We start from the raw sequence: 16,288 nt of genomic DNA, 5'->3' as shown, positions 1-16,288 counted from the left end.
ACCCATTTCTATTGTAGATCCGGATAGAGATCCGAGATTCACGCTCGCAATTTGGAAGAAATGCAAGAAGCTTTGGGTACCAGTTGCATTTTAGCACCTCTTTTCATCCCCCAAACCGATGGTCAATCCGAGCGGATAATTCGGATACTCGAGGATATGTTGAGATGTTGCATCCTTGAGTTTAGTGGCTCGTGGGAACGGTATTTACCTTTGATGAATTCATTACAACAATAGTTTTCAATCAAGCATTAAGAATGGCACCTACGAGGCTTGTACGGTCGTAAATGCCGTGCATCGTTGTTTTGGACCGAACTCGGTGAGAGTAAAATTTTCGGAGTTGATTTGATTAAGATGCTGAGCAAAAAGTAAAAATAATTCGTGAGAGTCTGAAGGCAGCATCAGGATCGTTAGAAGTCGTACGCGGATTTAAAACGAAGAGATATTGAGTATCAAGCCGGGAGACAAAGTGTTTCTTAAGGTTTCACCTTAGAAAAGATACTGAGATTTGGCCGTAAGGGCAAACTGAGTCGAGGTTCATTAGGCCATATGAAATATCCGAACGAGTTGGTCCAGTTGCATATACATTGATTTTACCCCCCCTGAACTGAAAAGATTCACGACGTCTTCATGTTTCGATGCTTCGATGTTATAGATCTGATCCATCGCACATAATTAATCCATCAGAGGTTGAAATTCAATCTGATATGAGTTATGAAGAAGAACCGATTTGTATCCTAGCTCGTGAAGTGAAAGAGTTGCGAGACAAAAGGATTCCGTTAGTAAAGGTTATGGCTAAACACGGGATCGAAGAAGCTACTTGGGAACAAGAATCTATGAAGAAGATACCCAAACTATTTACCGGTAAGATTTCGGGGACGAAAATTTCTTAGTGGGGAGAGTTGTGACGGCCCAAATGACCCTAGTCGGGAAGTGGTTTCGGGACCGCTAAACGAGTCACCGAATATTTGAATGTGATATTTATTGTCTAGAATATGTGAATATGAATGTGTGAAAGTTTTAAGTTTCGATTTAGTCGATTGCATGTGAATTTAGTTAATAGGACTTATGTGAGAAAATTTAGAAATGTGCTAGGCAAATGTAAGTGGCCTATTAATGCATGTTATAAAGATGATGGGTTTGCATGTCAAATTACCCAAAATTTGAACTAGTGGCCGGCCATGCTATGGGTTAAAAGGTATTATAAACATTTTATGTTAGTGTTTGTGTTAGGAATAATAAAATAAGGAGCATGGGTAATAAATAATAGTGGTTAGTAGGAAGAGAAAGAAGAAAAAAAAATGAGCTAGGCTACTCCCCCATTTTGCCGTGACTTGAGGAAGGAAGAAGAAAGGAGTTCTCTTGCTTCATGTTCGGCTTGGAGAGGATTTGGAAGAGTAAGTACCTTGAAATTCTTGGAAAATTATGTATAAAGAAGGTGGTTAGTTCAAGTTCTAATCATTCCATGGCTTAAGTTTTGATTGTTAGAAGGTTTGATATTGGGCAAGTGGTTTGAAGCTCTTAGTACATATATTTTTTCTTCTTTCTTGAAGGTTGAAATTGGGTTGTTCTTAAGGAGGTGCCGAATGTGGTCATTGAAGGGCCTTGAGGAACAATATGTGTGGCTTGGGTTATAACATTCGGCCATGGTAGAAAATGGAAGAGATAAATGGTTGTTAATTGTGATAGTTTAAGGAAATTGTAAGTAGTTTGAATAAATGAACAATAATAATAATAAATCATCTAGTGAATTGGTGTAGTTGCCGAATTTGAACTAGGAAGTTATTGAGTAATGTGTGTATTTTAAGTGATAGAATTGAGTGAATGCTTGGAATGTGATATGTATGAATTATATGTTAAATTAAGGTTTGCTAAGCTAGCTATTAAGGTGAAGTGCAAATGTTAGTTTTGATTGCTAGTGTATATATGTGTACAAGCCGAGCTTTGAATTTGATAATGGTTTGAGCACCATGTTTGTATTGAGATTGTTTGATGAATCATAGATATTTTTTGATGAATTCGTTGTAGATATCATGCTTAAATAAGATGCACACATGAATGAATAGATAGATTGGTGTTGCACGTATTCGGTTATAGGCAAGCATAATGATGATTCTATCTTGACTTAGATAATCGCTAAAGGAGAATATTAGCCAATATGTTGAATTTGGTTCATGACTTCATATATATGACTCTAATGTCTAATATATATAAATGGACTAAGTACCTTGAATTCCTCTTTGATGTTCAAAATGATTAAATCAATTTATTTGTTAATATTAAGCTCAAGAGCAAAGGGAACTAAATCCGATAAAGGAAAGGAAAAGGTGATCTAATAGCCGTTGAAATCGTTCAACAGCACCCGAGGTAAGTTTTTGAGTAATGGAACTTAGATTATGATTCGATTAGATCATGTTATAAGCAAATCAAAATCATGCTCTTTGTATGTAGCTATTGAGCCGAAAATGATAATGCTTGATAAGTGACTTGTGTTTGAATTCTAGTTATGAAAATGAAATATAGATATGTCATGATTTATTGATATGTGCATGAATATTCGGATGATAACCGAGCTAAGTCCCAAGGCATTTGTGCGAGTTACTATATCCGGGCTAAGTCCCGAAGGCATTTGTGCGAGTTACTATATCCGGGCTAAGTCCCGAAGGCATTTGTGCGAGCTACTATATCCAGGTTAAGTCCCGAAGGCATTTGTGCGAGTTACTATAACCGGGCTAAGTCCCAAAGGCATTTGAGCGAGTAGCTATATCCGGCTAAATCCCGAAGGTACTTGGTTTGGGAATGAGCAATCTTGCTGTAATAATTTCAATTAATCGCTCGTAAACCCCAACGATGAGGTATGTTTTGTACATGCATTGGAATAATTGATTCCTTTTAAATAAAATTCGCTCAATCGATTAACAAGCTTCCGGCCTTTAGTCAAGTTGATTCCTTATGTATGAATATAAGGGTTGGAAATGTGAAGTAGGTATGATTGTGAGAATATGTGTATATGAAATTATTCATTTAGTCATATGAATGCTATACTTCAGTTGTGCATGATTTCATTACTCAAAACTTAGTAAGCATTAAATGCTTATTCCGTTTCTTTGATTCTCTGTTTTATAGATTTTGGTTCATCAGCTATCGGACTTGGGAGTGTCAAATTCAAAGTCGCCCACACTATCAAAGCCTTTTTGGTACTCTTTTAGTTGAACTCTGATAATGGCATGTATAGGGCTGCCCTTTTGTTGTTAGTCAAGTACTTTGGTATTGTATATATTTGGATAGCCATGCGAAAATGGCTTATATATTTTGAGCATAGCGTTATAATTATTTTGTATATATATATATGGTTATTGAGAGGTATGGAAGTGCTTGGCAATGATTAGCCATTGGAATGGTTAATCACGATCATATTTTTGTGCTATGTATGTTAAAGGGCTAGTTGAATCATGGAAATCAGGAAATAGGTAAAGTCTACCTTAAAAACAGATGCCGACAGCAGCAGTGATGTGAATTTGAAAAATCACTAAAAATAGTAGGAATGGAATTAAATAGTGAATAAATTATGTAATCTAACCTTGATGAGTCTATTTTCATATGGAAGAAACGAAATGATCATATAAGTCGTAATTTAAGAGATGTTTAAGTTTTCGTGAAACAGGGCCAGAGCGATTCCTGGATCCCCTGATCTGACTTTGGAAATTCACTATAAATTAACCAGAGATAATTAGAAGTCATTCCCTATATGTACAGACTCCTCTTCGAGTATAGTTTCATTAGAAACAAACGTCTTAAGTATTGGAGCCCTGTACAGGGAGATATCTAAGTCGTAATGCATGAAGGTCAGAGTAGTCGAACCCTGTAACAGGGAAGACTTTAACTAATAAAATGTACTAATTGGCTTGACCAAAAATTCTAGAAAACAATTTGTAAATGGAAATATGAGTCTAGTTTCATGAAAAATTTACGGAACTGGTTTTCGAGTTTTGGAACTCAGATATGATTTTTAAGGTGACAGTGACGCAGTTAGCCAGCTTGTCTGGGAATTTTAAAATGGACTGTGCAACTAAATGAATTAAATCTGTTAGCACCTCGTGTTCGACTCCGGAAACGGTCTCGGGTACGGGGTGTTACATAATTACCTTTGTTCACTCAAGAATGTTGTGTTCATTTGAAATATGCATGGTTAATGTTGTTACTTATTTATATGCAACTTACTAAGTTTTATGCTTACTCCATTTCTTTCCATTTTCTTATAGTTTTGCCAAGTTATCATTGAGAATCAAGGGATGTCGGAGGCATTGATCACACTATCACCTGAAGCTTTCGGTATAGCTAGTTGAAATGTTTTGAGTCTAGCATGTATAGGGACTTGATCTTTTGTTTAGTGTCATGTTAGTTTAGCCACAACTGTTGGCTGATATGATGGATGAGATATTCATTTTGTATAGACCATTAATATTAGCTAATATTGATCCTTATTAAATGCATTTGATAAAGATTTTTCATAGTTGTGGCTGTTTTTATGCATGGATTGGTTATACTTGATGTTGTGTAGGTTGGTGCAAGTAAGGGTGGCAAAAAGGCTTGGTAGATAGCCTTTTTTTTTCCACACGGGCATGTGTCTAGACCATGTGTGACACACGACTTGCCCCATGGGCGTGTAGTTAGGCCATGTGTCCCCTGCACCTTAATTCTACAAGTCAGTATGCATGGTAGTAAACACACGGGTAGAGACACGGGCGTGTGCCTTGGCTGTGTACCCTCAATTGGTTACTGACGTCAGAAACAAAATGTCAAGGTTTTTGTACACGGGCTGAGACACGGGTGTGTCATGGCCATGTGAGGGATACGGGCCATGGACATGCGCGTGTGCTAGGCCGTGTGAAAACCCCTGTAGGTTCGAATCGAAAAATAAATTCACATTGGATGGGGACACGAGCGTCCCCATATGTTCAGGCCGTGTGAGTCACAAGGGCCTTCAACATGCCTATGTTAAAAACACACACGGACATGTGACCCTTCCACATGGGCGTGTGCCCCTGTCTACTTGAAATTTCGTAAAGTTTTCTAGGGTGCGCAGATTTGTCCCGAATCAATCCTAAAGTGTGCTCGGGGCCTCGTAATCCCATAGTAGGGACATTAAGGTATTTTGAGAAGTTTTAAATTTGAGCGAAACTTTATAACCAAGAAATGTATGATTGCATGTGCTTAAGTCCAGCAACACCTCGTATCCTGTTTCGGTGTTGAACTTGGGTAAAGGATGTTATAGTTTTAGATGAAATACTAGATTTCGTTTTCTGAAGATGATTCGGGATGCGCAATGCTGCTATTAAAGAAGAAGTTATTCACTAGTAATTGACTTTCATTGCTAATGTATATAAAGAATAGGTTAGCCGAGATTTCTTTTAAATTGATTTCTCTAGTGGAACGGGATAATGTGGGATCATTGAAGACCTTAGTAGTCAGTGGGATAGTTGACACCTCTAACCCGTATCCGTTGCCGGAGTAGGGTTACGAGGTATTATTGATCAAATCACAACATATAGCATACATTTATCAAACATAAAGCATTCATTCTCATAAATCATTCAACACAATCACATTGTCCCTCATAAAGGCCTACGAGGCCTTAAACATGCTTTAGAAGTGGTTCGGGACTAAACTGATAATATATGGAAATTTTGGAAACTTAGAAAAATTTCAACCATACAAGGGTCACACACCCGTGTGAACAGGGCATGTGCCTCACACAGCTCCAGACACGCTTGTGTCTCAGGCCGTGTGGAAACAGGGCATACATACTAACTTGTGTATCACACAGCCGAAGACACGCCCATGTACCAGGCCGTCTAAAAACTGGAGGGTATACTGACTTGTACCACATGGCCAGTCACACTCTCGTGTGTGAGACCGTGTGGAGCATACTGGCTTCAATTCAATTTCATCACCAAGGGACACGCGGCAGTGTAACATGACCGTCTGTCACACAGGACTGTGACACACGCCCGTGTCTCTACCCGTGTGGACAAAAATAGGCCATTTGCAAGGCCAATTTGCCACCCCAACTTCAATGTACCTACACAATGTAAAATGGTACCATTTCATTATACAATTAGGTAGCCAAAATCATCAACCAAATGCATAATTCATACCATTATAATTTCATCTATTCCAATTCTCAAATCACTACCATTTACTTAGCCAAATACATGCCAAAACAAGATCAAGTAATATAATTCATTTATCATAATTCACATAACCATTTGAGCAACTATAAATCCATAACCACATTCATTCCAAAACATACCAAAATAAGTCATCAGTCATGGCTATATATATACAAACAAAAACATATATATTTACAAGTCATTTCTAATAGCCAAACACACATAAATATTAACATCATTTGCAAGCCAAATCTCACTGCTATGATCACAACTAAACTACCACATCTAGCCTATACATGCCATATACCAAAAATGTATAATCCAAAAGTACCAACTTAGATGTTTGATAGTGTGATGATGTTCCTGACGACTCCCAGATCTGAGCTAGCCTTGATTCATTATAAAACATAGGAAAATAACATGAAGTAAGCTTCATTGCTTAGTAAGCTCGTGTGTGAACAATAAACAACTATCACAATTCATTCATTATTCAAATAATAGAAAATGATATACAACAATTCTATTAAATCTCAGAGCTATCAAATAGTCATTCACATAACTTACTGAGGAACTCATCAATTCCATAGTTTTAATACTCAATTCATTATCGTACGTACCTGTACCATCTCGTACCAATCTCATACTCAACAACATCTTTCATTTACCCTTTGAGCCATTCGGAATAGAACTCGGATACTCAAGGATCTCAATCGATAAGTACCTATACCATGGCCCGAAACCAAATCAAGGTGACTTATCCTCGAAGTACCTATAACATGGCTCGTAGCCAAATCAAGGTAGCTCACCTCCAAAATACCTATACCGTGGCCCAAAGCCAAATCAAGGTATAATTCACACCTAAAGTGTCAATATCGTGGCCTGAAGCCAACATAATAACCTAATGACATGTCACTGGCATCCTAAACTATTCCTAAGGTTCAACCAGGATTTCACGCTTCTCAAATCATTGTCGAATCATTCCCAAACTTGTCCATAATCACATAATCACAGTTCATGATATATCAAAGCATATAAAAATACAATTATAAATAAGCTCATTGCATATGAGCTTACCTCTTATTAGGAATTGACGGATCGGGTCGACTAATTGATAACCTTGCTTTCCCCACGAACTAAATCTGAATTCTTTTTTCTTAATCAAAATTAATTCAAAATTAACTTATTTATTCAACCATTTATTCAATTTAGTCTAAAACATACATTTAGGCCTATTTGCACATTAGCCCCTAAACTTTCACATTTAATCAATTTAGTCCCTATTTCACAAATACACAAAATTCACACAATTCAACAAAACCCATGCTTGGCTGAATTTTAATAGGTCCCTAGCAGCCCAAAACTTTCATTTATTTCACATTTCAACCACACAATTTGCACATTTCAGAATTTAATCCCTATTATGCATTTTCATCAAAAATCACTTTACAAAACATGAAAATCTGTAATCAAGCTTTCATATTTCATCTTCAAACACCAAAGAACACATAGATTCAACAATGGAAATTCTCAAAATCTTTAACAGTTTCAAAATTAAAGGTACGGGCTAGCTAGATTGAGCTGCAACTATTACAAAAAACATAGAAATCATAAAAAACAGAGCTAAAACCACTTACCAATTAAGCTTCCAAGTGACCGAACCCTAAAATGAGCAAAATGTTTTCTTCCTCTTCAATATTCAGCCAAATAAAAGATGATAATGAAGCTTAAATTTGGTTTTATTTTATTTAATTAACCATTATTAATAAATTACAATTTTAACCTTAATAATATAACTTAAAAATCACTTAATGGTTGTCCAAAATTGTCCATTAACACTACCAATGGTCTAATATCATCATAAGGACTTTTAATTTAATAAATCATAGCAATTAAACACCTTTAACAACTAAAATGTAACTTTTGCATTTTATGCGATGAAGTCCTTTTTATCAAATTGAGTAACCAAATGCAAAAATTTCTTAACGAAAATTTCAAACCAACATATTCATGTTTTAAATATATAAAATAATATTAAAATAATTTTTTGACATTGGATTTGTGGTTTCGAAACCATTATTTTGATTTAGCTAAAAACGGGTTGTTACAGATTGTGTCAACTATAATCATATCTGAATTCACCTTTTATGGCCGAGAATCTTACAATGATCTCCTCTAGGTGTCCTATATGTTCTTTTATCCTTAGAGATATATGTATATGTTTTACCTCCAGATGTGGTTCTCTTCGTAAGGGTATGTTGGATAGTTATGATGGTAAGCAAAGGTATTGTTAACCTGACTGGTTAATGATCAGTATTGCTCTATTTTTGGCATTCTATGCAGTTCTACATTAGTAGAAGATTCAGCAATAAAGATCATATGTTGCCAATTTTCTACTTCTATTGGTTGTTGCTCTGCTTTATGCATATGGAATTTATGTTGTTTATATTACAACTGTTCCAATGCATTTGAGAGATATTTTTCTTCTGGATTTTAGTCAGAGTATCATCGATCTTTTTCTCAATTAATACGAGTTATATTGTCAGAAATTTAGGATTTATTTATATTGCCTTTATTGTTCCTATTATTTATCTTATCTTATATGGTCTATCTACAAAGAATACATTGACTTGCGATTATTATATCTGTTATGGTTATAATTCTTTACTGGATCATGTGAGCATATTAATACAGATCTTAGCTTTATTAATGTCATATTGATGCACTTATTATTTTGTTGGAATTATATTGGGTTTCTCTCATTGTTTTGGGGTGCATTATTGGTACTTGAGGCGTTGCTTTAGCTAGACCATTGTAATGTTTATCTTATTATAACACTATGCTTAGTTTGGAAGAAGTTTTTATAGGAAGGAGCAACATAATCCTTCTAATTGATCTTGTAACACCCCTAACCCGAAACCGACACCGGAGTCGAACACGAGGTGTTAACTGACTTTAACCCCTTATAAAATTTATTTTCCAGACACTGCCCAATCTGTGTACTAGTCGTTTTAAAAATCATATCTTGAGTTTCGTAACTCGAAAATCAGTTTCGTGATTTTTCCCAGAAACTAGACTCATGTGCCCATCTATGTATTTTTTTCTAGAATTTTTGGTCGGGCCAATTAGTACAGTTTATTAGTCAAAGTCTCCCATATTGCAGGGGTCGACTACACTGACCTTTTCCCATTACGACTTGGATATCTCCCTGCACGGGGCTTCAATACTGATGCCGTTTGTTTCTACGAAAACTACACTCAGAGAGGAATCTGTACATATATGGTACGACCCATAATTATCTCTGGTTAATTTATAATGAATTTCCAAAGTCGGAGCAGGGAATCCAGAAACCGTTCTGGCCCTATCCCACAAAAATCTGATTATCTCTTAATATACTGCTCATATGATCTTTTCGTTACTTCCTCATGAAAACAGACTCATCGAGCTTCGATTAAATAATTTATTCATCAATTAATTCCACTCCTACTATTTTTAGTGATTTTTCAATCTCATGACACTGCTGCTGCCAGCATCTGTTACGAAAGTAACTAGGTCCATTTCATGCCTACCCTTGATCCAACTCAATCGAACATTCGTGCCATTTTCGCATGGCTTAAAATTTACATGCCATAATTCAAACACAACGTACTAGCTTATACATGCCAAAATGATCTTCTAAACACACTAAGAAGAAAGTACCAAAACTTGCTATCCGGTGTGATGACTTCGATGACGGCCCGACCCCGCAAAAATAGATGAGTCCAAGCAACCTATAATGGGTGACAAGGAAACACCGAGTGAGTTTATAACTCAGTAAGTCATAAGCTATGCACTACCATCCATCAATAACATTATCACAAGAGAAAACAAAATGGAACGAGGCTAATTACTCCATCCATTCCGAACCATACCATAGTTCCTCCAACCTATCAATTCAATTTCATATCAATTCATGCATTCACATTCCATATACTCATCAATAGGACATTGAAGCATTTTCATAAATCAATTTATTTTCGTTACAATCAAACGACTAAACGGCCTTTCACCCATCCTACGATAAATTTTATGTACGTGACTTCAAGTATATTTGTCACATAGGTTCAAACTTACCGAGCTCAACACCAAGTATAGGCATAGCACATAATAGCCATGTACTCAAAACACTTACCCGATCCGCTGTCCGCGATCGACTCAATAGTGTCGCACACATAGTGTCCGTAATGATTCACGAATGTATATCGAGTCCGCACACTCAGTGCTATATAATCAACTCGCACACTTAGTGCTACATAATCAAATCGCACACTTAGTGCCACATAGTCAAACTCGCACACTTAGTGCCGCATGGTCAATTCGCACACTTAGTGCATCATATTCATTTCGCACACTTAGTGCAACATAGTCGAATCGCACACTTAGTGCTGTACAATTTAATCCCGCGCACTTAGCGCCAATCTCATGGTCATAAATGGTTATCCCGCACGTTTAGTGCCGAGATCAACAACTCAGTACATCTTACCTCTTTGCTTTCATTCAACAATTTCATCATCACATACGTACATGCATATATATATATATATGTATATTTATTCATTCCATTCAGCATCAATACATACACATTATGACCATTTGAAATAATACCAACTACATGCTTAATGACTTACCTCGTGTTGGGTAAGACGGTTCCAACTCGGCTACTCGATAACCTTTTCTTTGCCTTTGCTCGATTCACCTCCTTTAACTCCTTGAGCCAAATCAATAATTTAAAATAGTCATTAATAGACTATTCAAGTATTACTTTCAGAATAATATATATATTGATTTGACTTTCACACACATAGATTATAGTAAGCTTTATAATAGTCAATAAATAACTCATTGGCAAATTTTCATTAATGTTTACAACAAAATCACATATTCACTACGAGCTGTTTTCCTGAGCAGTAGTCGCTAAATTGTTTATAACTGGAGCTACAAAACTCCAAATCACTAGCCGTTAATTTTCCCTGAATATAGACTCGTATATCTTCCATACATAAAATTTTCAGAATTTTTGGCTCGGCCAATCAATACCAGATTTTTCTTAAATTTTCCCCTGTTTCACTGTTTGACTATTCTGACCACTCTTCACTACGAATCAAATTTCTCATTTACAGAATTCAAAATGTGTTGTATTTGATCTCATTTGAAACTAGACTCATTAAGGAGTCTAAGCATATAAATTTTATCTTATAATCATTTTTGTACAATTTATAATGATTTTCTAAAAACAGAACAGGGAATCTAGTAGTCATTTTGACTCAGCCCCACAATACTTCAAATATCTCAAGATCGGTAACTCTTTTGTTTTCATAGTTTCTTTTGTAAGAAAATAGACTCTTCAAGCTTTAATGGCATAATTCACTCAGCTTCTAATTCAACTCCTACAAATTATGGCGATTTTCCAAAATCACCTTACTGCTGCTGTCCCCAAACAGATTATTACCGAATCAAATACTAACATTAGCATTTCACCTTAATAGCTAGCTTGCCAAGCCTTAATTTAACATATTTTCATTCAATTTAGTCTAATAACGCATAAATGGGTAAATTACATTTTTACCCCTAATATTTCGCACTTTCACAATTTAGTCTTTATTCCACAAAACACAAAATACACAAAGTTTGGTCACACTCCTTAAGGGCCGAATCTTCCTAGTGCCCATATAAGTCCATACATCTCATTTATTTCACCTTTGAGTCCTTCAAAAATTTGTTTTTGTAATTTAGCCCTAACTACTCAAAATCACCAAAAACTTCAACACAAAACATATTAACCTTTTATAGCCGAAAACCATACTCACCCCCAAAATCGAAATTTCAACATGGTTTACAAAAATCACTTGATAACTCACTCAATATCAACTAAAATTTCAAAAGCTAGTACATACTTCCTTACCTTAATAGTGACTTAAAATGACCGATTGCTCATGTTACCAACAATATTCAAGATTTGAACATGGGCTAAGTAAGGGACTTAGTAACTAGCTTAATACATTCAACAATTTCCAAAAGCTACCATGCATTACATACCTTATTCAAGACTAGAAGGAGTGGCCGAATGTCTTACTTCCCCTTCCCCCTTCTTCTTAGCATTTTCGGCCAAGGATGATAAAAGATGAACAAATTTTTTTCTTTCTTCTTTAGAACATTCGGCCAAGGGGAAATGAAGAAAGATGGACACTTTTGTTTTTGTTTTTCCTTCTTACTTTCACGGCAAAAGGGGAGGAAAGAAACAATTACCACCCATCCTTTCCTTTTTCCATTTCTTTATTTCCCCATACTTCTTATTATATTTTATCCTACATACCTCACTAGGCCAACATGTTCCCAACATGTTTCCACCCATAGCATGGCCGGCCACTACATATTAGGGAGGGGGAATTTGACATGCAAGTCCCCTTTTTCTTCCACATGCACTAATAGGTCCTCATGCATTGACCTATCACATTTTAAAATTTTCTCATATAAGTCCTATTGACTAAATTCACATGCAATCGACTAAATCGAAGCTTGAAATTTTCACACATTCATGATTACATATTCTAGATAATAAACATCGCATTCAAACCTTTCGGTGACTCGGTTTAGCGGTCCCGAAACCACTTCCCGACTAGGGTCAATTTTGGGCTGTCACAACTCTCCCCCACTTAAGAAATTTTCGTCCCCGAAAATCTTACCGGTAAATAGGTTTGGATATCGTTCTTTCATCGAGCTCTCGGTTTCCCAAGTAGCTTCCTCGATCCCGTGTTCGAGCCATAACACCTTTACTTTCTGTTCGGCATCTTTAATCAAATCAACTCCGAAAATTTTACTTTCACCAAGCTCAGTCCAAAACAATGGTGTGCGGCATTTACGCCCGTACAAAGCCTCGTAAGGTGCCATCTTAATACTTGATTGAAAACTATTGTTGTAAGCGAATTCAATCAAAGGTAAATACCGTTCCCATGAACTACTAAACTCGAGGATGCAACATCTCAACATATCCTCAAGCATCTGAATTATCCGCTCGGATTGACCATCGGTTTGGGGGTGAAAAGCGGTGCTAAAATGCAGCTTGGTACCCAAAGCTTCTTGCAATTTCTTCCAAAATCGTGAGGTGAACCTCGGATCTCTATCCGACACGATAGAAATAGGTACTCCATGTAATCTCACAATCTGAGAGACATACAATTCGGCTAGTTTATCCAATGAAAGATCCGTACGCACGGGGATAAAGTGAGCCGACTTAGTCAGCCTATCAACAATAACCCAAATCGCATCCTTCTTACTTGCGGACAATGGCAGTTCGGACACAAAGTCCATTGTGACTCGGTCCCATTTCCACTCGGGTATCATGATCGGCTGAAGTAATCCTGAAGGCACTTGATGTTCCGCTTTCACCTGTTGACATATTAAACATCTCGAAACAAAGTCGGAGATGTCTCGCCTCATACCATGCCACCAAAACCGACGTTTCAAGTCGTTGTACATTTTCGTGCTCCCCGGGTGAATTGACATTCGGCTACAATGGGCTTCGTTCAGGATCATCGGAATGAGTTTCGAATTCCTTGGAACGCACAAACGACTTCTAAACCTCTAACAACCATCATCATCAATCTGAAACTCCGATTCCTTGTTCGGAACACACTCAGCTCGTTTTGCAACCAATTCACCATCGACTTTCTGAGCTTCACGAATTTGATGAGTCAATAATGGTTTGGCTTTTAATTCAGCTACTAACACATTGTCAGGTAGAACAGACAAGTGTACATTCATCGCTCGCAAAGCAAACAGTGATTTCCGGCTTAAGGCGTCCGCAACCACATTAGCCTTTCCCGGGTGGTAACCAATGACAAGCTCGTAATCTTTCAACAACTCAAGCCAACGTCTTTGTCGCAGATTCAAGTCTCGTTGAGTCATCAAATATTTGAGACTTTTGTGATCCGAAAATACATGGCACTTCTCACCAAACAAATAATGTCGCCATATTTTCAATGCAAACACAATGGCGGCTAGTTCGAGATCATGGGTCGGATAATTTCTCTCGTGTGGCTTCAATTGTCTCGACGCATAGGCCACAACTCGACCTTCTTGCATCAATACGCAACCCAACCCAAGTAGGGATGCGTCACTATAAATGACAAACTCTTTACCCGATTCGGGTTGCACCAAAATTGGAGCTTCAGTCAAATGAGTTTTTAGTTGATCGAAGCTTTTCTAACATTTCTCCGTCCATTCGAACTTAACATCCTTTTGAAGTAACTTCGTCATTGGTGTGGCCATCATCGAGAAACCTTTGACAAATCGTCGGTAATAATCGGCGAGTCCTAGAAAGGTCCGGACTTCGGTAACATTTCTCGGAGGCTTCTAGTTAAGTATGGCTGAAATTTTGCTCGGGTCAACTCGAATACCCGATGCGGATACCACATGACCCAAGAAGCTAACCTCTCTTAACCAGAACTCACACTTACTGAACTTAGCATATAACTGCTTATCCCACAAAATTTGCAACACTTGCCTCAGATGCTCAGCATGTTCGGTCTCATCTCTTGAATAGACCAAGATGTTATCAATAAACACAACTACGAACCGATCCACATACGGCCTGAAGATCCGATTCATCAAATCCATAAACACCGCAGGGGTATTAGTGAGCCCGAACGGCATCACTAAGAACTCGTAGTGACCGTACCTCGTTCTGAAAGCAGTTTTGGGTACGTCCGAATCTCGAATCCGCAACTGATAATAACCCGATCTCAAATCTATCTTTGAAAACACCGATGCTCCCTTTAATTGATCGAACATATCATCAATACGCGGTAACGGATACTTATTCTTTATCGTCACTTTATTCAGTTGACGATAATCAATGCACAACCTCATGGTTCCGTCCTTCTTTTTCACGAACAATACTGGTGCACCCCAAGGTGAGAAACTCGGTCGAGCGAAACCTCTATCCGTCAATTCTTGCAACTGAGCTTTCAACTCTTTTAACTCGGTTAGTGCCATACGATACGGAGCGATCGAAATAGGCGTAGTTCCAGGTACAAGCTCAATACCAAACTCTACCTCCCGAACAGGTGGCAAACCCGGTAACTCTTCAGGAGAAACATCCGGGTATTCACAGACCACCGGCACCGATTCGGGTTTCTTTTCTAACTCCTTGTCATCAAGTACATACGCGAGGTATACTTCGCACCCTTTCCTTACATATTTCTGGGCCAACATTGCTGATATTACAGCTGGCAACCCCCCTTAAGTCCGCAGACTCAACTCGGATTATTTCGTTATTTGCGCACCTCAAATCGATAGTCTTGCTTTTGCAATTCACAACCGCATCATGCGCGGTTAACCAATCCAAACCAAGAATAACATCAAACTCGTCGAACGGCAAAAGCATCAAATCGGCCGGAAAACAGGATTCTCGGATTATTAGAGGGCATCTCTTACACACTTTATCAACAAGTACGCATTGACCCAAAGGGTTTGATACTCGAATTACGAGCTCAGTAGACTCAACAGGTAGAGTCTTACTGGTTGCTAAGGTTTCGCATACATATGAATGAGTAGAACCAGGGTCAATCAATGCAATCACATTAGTATCAAAGAGAGTGAAGGTACCAGTGATGACGTCGGGGGAGGATGCCTCCTCTCGTGCGCGAATGGCATATGCTCTAGCAGGAGTACGGTTCTCGGCGCGATCGGCCGTATCAGAGGCCCCCCTCTGACTACCACCCCTGCCTCCTAAAATTCTCGGTGGTCTACCTCTAGATGTCACTCCACTAGGTCTTGCACCTTGAATCTTATTCTTCTCATCCAGCTCCGTGCAATCTCTAATGAAGTGGTCCTTCGAACCGCATCCGTAACAGACCCTGCTAGTAGACTTGCCCCAACATTCACCTCGGTGTCGTCTTCCACATTGGGGACATTCAGGTTTCTCGTGACAATTATTGCCCACACTAGCTACCGAAGTAGCTCGGGAGCCCATCGATGGTCTTGCCCTGATGGAAATTCCCGCAGTCGCCCTCGACTTCTTAATGTCCTCCCTGAACTTCTTTACAGCTGAGAACGAAGCTTTACCCGTCGATCTCTTACGA

Source organism: Gossypium hirsutum, chromosome A09 (genome assembly GCF_007990345.1).
Source record: "Gossypium hirsutum isolate 1008001.06 chromosome A09, Gossypium_hirsutum_v2.1, whole genome shotgun sequence".
NCBI lineage: Eukaryota > Viridiplantae > Streptophyta > Magnoliopsida > Malvales > Malvaceae > Gossypium > Gossypium hirsutum.
The sequence above is the reverse complement of the archived record's forward strand: the minus strand, read 5'-3'. Positions refer to the sequence as shown.